Source organism: Saccostrea cucullata, unplaced genomic scaffold, assembly GCF_032062105.1.
Source record: "Saccostrea cucullata isolate Sc308-1 unplaced genomic scaffold, CSIRO_AGI_Scuc_v1 ctg20177, whole genome shotgun sequence".
NCBI classification, from domain to species: domain Eukaryota; kingdom Metazoa; phylum Mollusca; class Bivalvia; order Ostreida; family Ostreidae; genus Saccostrea; species Saccostrea cuccullata.
The window spans coordinates 1-8,149 of NW_026937683.1; the positions used below are offsets into that span (position 1 = coordinate 1).

At 35.4% G+C, this 8,149-nt stretch overlaps 2 non-coding genes across 2 annotated transcripts; both read left to right on the forward strand.

The window, feature by feature from the left end:
• The first annotated feature begins 5,184 nt into the window (after window positions 1-5,184).
• Window positions 5,185-5,258, forward strand: Trnat-ggu (transfer RNA threonine (anticodon GGU)). Its single transcript has one exon. It is a non-coding gene; the product is annotated as a tRNA-Thr (tRNA).
• Window positions 5,259-5,428: 170 nt separating this feature from the next.
• Trnat-ggu (transfer RNA threonine (anticodon GGU)) lies at window positions 5,429-5,502 on the forward strand. Its single transcript has one exon. It is a non-coding gene; the product is annotated as a tRNA-Thr (tRNA).
• Window positions 5,503-8,149: the final 2,647 nt, after the last annotated feature.

The following is an 8,149-nucleotide window of genomic DNA, read 5'->3' on the forward strand; positions in this document are numbered from 1 at the left end:
GTTACGCGAAAAAATGTTCTGGAATAAAAAGTGATTTACAGTAGAACAAACCATACCGCTTTGACTCTATAGGATCACGAAATCCTCTTATGCATTTGCTTTTCACATACCTCAATCGAGAAGCATTAATATAAGTATAACGTGAAAAATGGGCAAGGTTACATACATCAAATTCGGGTTCAAATCCATCGAAGGACCTTGAAGACCGGTCCTTCGGATGAGACCGTATAAAAGAAAGGTCCCAGGTCGCAGTAGGTGCTGGCTCGAAAAGGATCCCTTTTGCTCAATGGGTACCGGCAAGTGGTGGCATATCCATCATAGTCAAAACTTCTCGAGAGGGACGTTAAACAATATACAATCAATCAATCAATCAATCATACATCGAATTAATTTAATATTCAACTCCCATCAGTATTTTCAGTACTTTGATTATGTACATTGTATATAATGTTTGATTGTACCATTTTATGTACATCGTTTGAATTTGAATTGTAGAAGGCCCCGGGGAAGAATAGTATTTTGTACTAATCGGGTTACCTTCTTTAAATAAAGCATTATAATTATAATAATTATTATTATTAAAGAGGCACCATTACATATCATAACTATACACTTACACTTACTACCTCAAGTCAATATTCTGAAGGGGGGGGGGGGGGGCATTTTTCGTCGTTACACCGGCTGCATTTTTCTCCCTGTAACACTTTCGTTTCTGCACGTTATTTCAATAAGTATTTGAGCTGTTGCAAATAAAATTTATACAGCAACTCCCTATTGCCTCAGAAAGAAGTCTATAGTGATTTGGGATCAGAAGCTGAAAGGTCAAGAGCGTATATTTATAATTCTTTGTATTTGTGTGGTAAAACCCCATTTCCGAGCGATAGCTCTACAAGCTTTTATGCATTACGACGAAATTTTATACTACAACTCACTATGGCTCGGCCTGCCATTCTTATCCCCCTTTCACACATCTACATCCATGCAAGCTTTATTTTTTTCTTAATGGGGACACACACTCTCTAAATATTAGCTTGTTCTTTTTGGAACTGGTGTGTACAATTTATTTAAGTCATCCCAATAATTATAATTAGATATATGGTTAAGATCAATATATTTTATATATACGTTGTATAATAGAGTCCTTTCTTGGTTAAAGATTTCTTGAATTATCCCCTTGCGCAACTAGTTGCGGGGGGGGATATAGCATCGCGAATGTGCATGTATGTGTGTTAGTTTGTTTCTGTGTTAGTGTGTTAGTTACACCTTGTGGACAAGATTGACAGAAAACCTTTGCATTAACCATTCCCAGCGTTAATATACGTGTGTGGCAGTATAAAAGGACGAAACATAATCATTTTCAAGTTCATTTATGATATATTACTTCAGATATCGCGTTTTTACTGCCTCGAAACCCTGACATTTTATGAACGAGTTTAAAATAATTATTTGTGGGAAAGATTGGCAGAGAACCTTTGCATTAACCAATCTCAGCGTTTACAAACTTGTATGGCAGTATAAAAACATGAAGCCTATTCATTTTCAAGTTCATAGATGAAATACTTCTTCAGATATTGCGTTTTTTCTGTCTCAAAACCCTGACATTTTATGTACGAGTTGACAATAATAATTTCCGCCAGAAACCAGTATTAAAGCCAGTTTTTAAGTTTAAAAGGCGTGCCGAGTCTGCAGGAACCAGATTAAAAGAATTTGATGAAGGTGGCTGTTTCATTACCGAATTCCAACAAGTTCTGGGAATTTGGGATGCACGTTATTCCTAAAAGCTGTCAATACAATCCACAAGTTCAATTAACCTCTCGATGTATATATTGTTATTTTTCATTACATTTCATTTTTTGGGAGGGGAAGACTAGTCTTTTGAATAAACCGCGTGAACCAAGGGCCCATGTCCCAATAGATGCTGGCTCAAAAAGATTCCTCACTGCTCAATGGTCGTCAGTTCCTATTATAAGAATATGAGCAAAAAATTCCTGGGGGGGACATTAAACAAAATACATTCTCGCATAATCACCAGTGTAAGATTGACTTGTCCGGTGTGAGACAGCAGTGTGAGATTTTTCTGTCTTACACTGTGTATTACTACGCCACGAACGAGAACGTAAACATTCCGTCATTATATAAAGAAATTGTAACAATGTAAAAAAAAATATAACACATGATTAAACTGTTGTCATTTAACTAAGTAATCTAAATTATTTTCACTCAAAATATTGTCGTATTTTCACTTTTTTAATGGCACTATTTTTAGATCGCGGAATGATTCTTCTTTTTCGCTGTCGAATAGATAAGTTTTTTATTCCCAGTTTTTATCTTTCTGATTAATTTACACGGACTGAAAATTATTTTATCAGTTTACACATACGTGTAAACCATTTTCAGGTACGTTCTCTCCGATGGTGTAATTCAGATTTTTAATTAGATGGAAAATTAAAAATATTTTTTTAGCCCCATCATGGCGACGTCATTGACAGGCCGTTATTATGTTCCCCAAACGGAGTTTGGGAACATATTGTGTTTACTCGGTTTCTTATTATTATGTTCCCCAAACGAAGTTGGGGAACATATTTTTTTACTCTGTTTCTTATTATTATTATTATTATTTTTCTTCTCGGAAATTTTGTCCGCGAATGATCTTGTAAAGTACACATCCGATTAAGGGGAAACCTTTTTAGGGTAAGTAGGCATGTTATGTAGATTTGCGGAATCAAGGTCATTTTGCGCGCACGTGCTTGCAAGAGCGCGCACGTGCAAAACTTAAAATGACCAATATATAATGGATATAACCGTAACTTTTCTATTTTTAGACCGAAATGTTTTGAAACTCATAATGTAAGGATATATGAGTAGTATGCACAAGATGACATGGTCAAAATAGCAAGATCGCACGTGCAAGCACGTGCGCTTCGCTCTGATTGGCTGAAACTAAAGTCTCAATATCTTTCTTGTTTTTTGATAAAATCATTTGAAATTTTGAATATAGTCATACATAAGGGAGATCTACAGCCCGTAATGAAAGGAATATCATGAAAGCATGTGCATGCACGTGTGCTTGCAAGAGCTCGCACGTGCAACACGAGAAATGTTCAATTTAATTGATACAGACGTAACTATTTAAATTATTGATGATATGCTTTAAAACTCATATTAAAAGTATATATTAGAAGCATAGACAAGATGACATGGTCAAAAAAACAAGATCTCAGCGCATGCACGTGCGCTTCGCTCTGATTGGCTGAAACTAAAGTCTCAATATCTTTCTTGTTTTTTGACGAAATCCTTTGAAATTTTAAATATAGGCATGTATTAGGATATCCTACAATAAGATATATAGTAATTATCATGAAAACGCGTGCATGCACGTGCGCTGCAATCTGATTGGCTTATGCTTTAAATAGCTATAACTCCCTTGGTTTTCAACCAAACAGGATGGGATTTGGAATATAGATAGATATAATGGATTTCTACAAGAAGACATGGTCACCATGCACATGCATACACGTGCATGTACGTGCGCTGCAATCTGATTGGCTGAAATTTTGAACAGCTATAACTCCCTTGGTTTTCAACTAAACGGGGTGGGATTTAGAACAAGATGATGTAATAGACTTCTACAAGAACGTATGGTCGCCATGCTCATGTGAGCACGTGCGTGCACGTGAAATGAGTAAAATCAAAAATACACTTGAATTAGCGTATTTTTTAATACTTTTGGATTAAATACTTTGATATTTAGTATATGAAAATCTATAGATTGTGAAGACAAGATTATATGGTCATTACGCACGTGCATTCACATGCGCACATGCTAAAACTCGAATGAAATTGGTACACTTCTGGGTAAACGTTGTTAAAGTCTCAAATGCATAGAGTTTGTCTTATTTAATGAAGCTTATAGGGAATATGGCACCAAAAGGGAGTTGGGGAGCGTTTGGGAACATCTGTAACGGTCCCCGTTACAATTAGCACTAGTTATTATTATTATTATTCTTTTTTTTCTTATTTGTTCTCCGGTACTTTTTTGTCCGGAAGTGTTCTCAGAAACTGTTCACCCAACTGACCTAAAACCTTTTTAGGGTTAATGGGTGTGTAGTGTAGGTGTGCGGAACGAAGGTCATTTTGCGCGCATACGCGTGCACGTGCGTGCGCGTGATATGAGTGAAATGAATGATATACTTAATATAGCTATAACTTTTACATTTTTTAATGAATTGACTTGAAACTCATTATATATTGATATATTAATAGTGTAGATAATGTGACACTGTCAAATTAGCACGAACTCATTCGCATGCACGTGCGCTTCACTCTGATTGGCTGAAACAAAAATCTCAATATCTTTTCTGTTTTTTGACGAAATGCTTTGAAATTTAAAACATAGGCATACTTTAGGATGTCCTACAAAATGATATATAACAATTGTCATGAAAGCACGCGCATGCACGTGCGCTGCAATCTGATTGGCTAAAACTTTAAATAGCGATAACTCCCTTGTTTTTAAACCAAACAGGATGGGATTCAGAACATAGATAGACATTATAGACTCCTACAAAAGGGTATGGTCATCATGCACATGCATGCACGTGCATGGACGTGCGCTTTGCTCTGATTGGCTGAAACAAAATTTTCAATATCTTTATTGTTTTTTGAAGAAATGCTTTGAAATTTAAATCATAGGCATGCTTTTGGATGTCCTACAATATGATATATTATAATTTTAATGATATCACGCGCATGCACGTTCGCTGCAATTTGATTGGCTGAAACTTTAAATGGCTATAATTCCCTTATTTTTCAACCAAAAAGGATGGGATTCAGAACATAGATAGACGTTATGGGCTCCTACAATAGTGTATAATCATGATGCACATGCATGCACGTGCGTGCACGTGAAATGAGTAAAATTACAAATACACTGGATTAAACATATTTTTAAATACGTATGGAATAAATGTTGTAATATTTAGTATATTAAAATATACGAATAGTTTAGACAAGATGATATGGTCATTACGCACATGCATTCAAATGCGCATGCGTGCAATGCTGAAATTTGAATAAACTTGATATACTTCTGGGTAAATAATGTTAAAGTCTAAAATGCATCGTGTTTGTCTTATTTAATTGTCACCGGGTTCACAGGTGCGTGAAAGTCAGTCAATATATCGGGTCTCAATAGCTCAGTTGGTTAGAGCGCTGGCACGGTACGCCAGAGGCCCTGGGTTCGAGTCCCGGTTGAGACTTGACTTTTCACCACCTGTGACATTTGGCGCCCAACGTACAAAACCCACTATTTCCTTGGAACATGCCTCACAGCATTTCCTTAACTCGTAGAATTCGAGGACGAATTTCTACAAAGAGGGGGAATATGTCACCGGGTTCACAGGTGCGTGAAAGTCAGTCAATATATCGGGTCTCAATAGCTCAGTTGGTTAGAGCGCTGGCACGGTACGCCAGAGGCCCTGGGTTCGAGTCCCGGTTGAGACTTGACTTTTCACCACCTGTGACATAATGAAGCGTACAGAGAATATGCCACAAAAGGGAGTTGGGGAGCGTTTGGGGAACATCTGTAACGGTTCCCGTTACAATTAGCCCTAGTTTTGGATTAAAAAATAATGCGAGAAAAATAATCATTCATTACATACTCGTGTGGGAATAGTAAAATTCCACCGAGGGGACAAGTTTCACAGTCTAGGACTCGGCAAAGCCTCATCCTTGTCGCCTCTTGGAATTTTACTATCCAACACTCGTAGTAATGAATAATTCTATTATTCTTCTAAATTTTTTTTACATGTTTAACGTCCCTTGAGAGAATTTATCTCTTATGATACATTGCCATTACCATTGAAGTTACTGTCGCGAAGGGATGCTCCGCTTAGCGGTGCCCTTGTTCAGGGTAAGATACAGCACTTACGTAGATGACTATTGCAAGGAAAAATGAAGAGAATATGAGGTATAGACGAGATAAACCTAAAAATTCAAACAAAGTGTTGATATTTTACTAGCATAGTTTTTAACGAAAAATCAATCCACAAGAAAGACTGACAAACATGACTACATATGTAAACCGAACAAAGGAACGGGTACATACGAGGGCCGTTCAAAAATTACGCGGACTGTGCTATTATTTACACTTACAGTGGTCATATAGTTATGAAATTTAATAGAAATATGTATCTTTAAGATTCCAATAAATTTTGGGCAAAATATCTATATTTTAAAAAAAAATCCTCTAAAATTATCGGTATGTTGATATCGCTGATGGAGAGGTGCGGAGCACGACAAAAAATTTGAAGCAAAAGCATGCGGAATCCAAAATTAAACTCATCTATTTTCTATAATTCGCGATATTTTTGGACAAATTTCTCAAATGTATCTTTAAATTGTTCTATTATTATTTATTTAGATTTTCTGGCGTGATATTTGAAGTACTTACAGAAATATAGTGATTTTTCTCTGATGCGATTACCGTGAAAACGACTGTGAAAATGACTTCTCCTGAATTGACGGCGCACCACATTTTGTTAAATTATCTGTAATCCCCGAGATATCGCCAACATAGAAAAAAAATATGCATAATAAAACATGTAGTAAACTAGGGTATTGTGCATGCGTCCACAAATAGCAAATTGAAATGATAGACCGTAAGACCTCTGTAAAGAGGCTATACAGGAGGACGGGAAGAAGATTATCGACTAAAACTTTATCCGGACTGTAATGAACGTGAATGAGAGTCACTAATATCGCACTATATCTGATATATTCCTGCAGTTTTTGGTTTTAAAACAAAAAAAATAGTCTTTACTTGTTTAAAAGTTTTAAGCTTGACAAGAAATGTTGTTTGTATGTTTAGTAGAAGGTAACTCAAACCGTACAGGTACTCTTGGGAAAATGTGAGCAAATGAAAACTTAATCACATATTTTTTTTATAATGCCTGTGACGTCGAAGATTTTGCTGCTCCGTGACTTAATAATATATCCTGAAAAATCACTCAAAATTAATACCAATGGACAACATTTTGATATGAAATTTTAAAGACCATATAAGTAAAGATTGTTTTATATTATGTGTGTCATTTTGCCGCATTATGTCGTCAAATATTTTTTTCTGTGCAACAAGTCCGCGTAATTTTTGAACGGCTCTCGTATAAAATGTTCATTTCAGGGAATCTATGTTTCTAAATGACTACATACTTAGTTTTCTGTAAGCTTTGTTGTCGATGATGTAAATGTCCCAGTGTGGATGTAGACCTATACAGGATCTCACGATGTCAGGTCTCGCCTCTCTCCGGTGTCTCCAGAGCCACGTCACGTGATCTAAACTGTCCTGTGATCTTCCTCTATGATGTACAGTCTCCCTTACTCTTACGAGTTCCATTAGAAATTCTTTTCTTTTATCTTCACTCTCCTTCAGTATTTGGTTTGAAACATTCACTGTAGAATAAGACCAATACTATCACAGTGTTATATTTGTTATTTCAACTGAAATAAAGTTTTAAAAAGAATGCCGCCTACATGTGTAACATATTCCGTCTGTGCTTTATGCCCCGTTTACATATTTCTAGTGTGTGTAGATTTTTAGGATATCAATTACTGTTCATTACCTTCATTTTTTTCATTTCATGTTTTATTAATTACAATGCATATATACCGGTAGTTTAACATGTACAACTTTCTAAACTATGTATCATCAGTCACTATTTACAAGCCTCAAGATGGAAATAAATTGTCACCAGCTGAGGAATTATTGTGTAAAAAAGAGTTATATTATACTTTCCATATCTAATCTATAAAGATTATATAAAAATGTTCAGTATTGAATCAAATTTGAAGCATTTCTGAAATTTTTGAATAATTCCATGTTTTCCTTTTATGTCTTTTTGATAAAAATGTGCATTAATAAGAACTGTTTGTCAAAAAAAATCTGAATAAGTAGCTTACAATTGTAAAACTTTTAAAGTAACTTAAATACAAATGTACGCGTGAAGCCATTTTCTATGTATTATAAAATGCTTAATTTATGTAAACCCATTGACATTAGTTTCATGCTTAATTTAATCACTCACATATATTGTGTATCCTATCAATATACTTGTTTTCTCCATGGTGAAGTGGGTCAAAATGTTCATCTGTA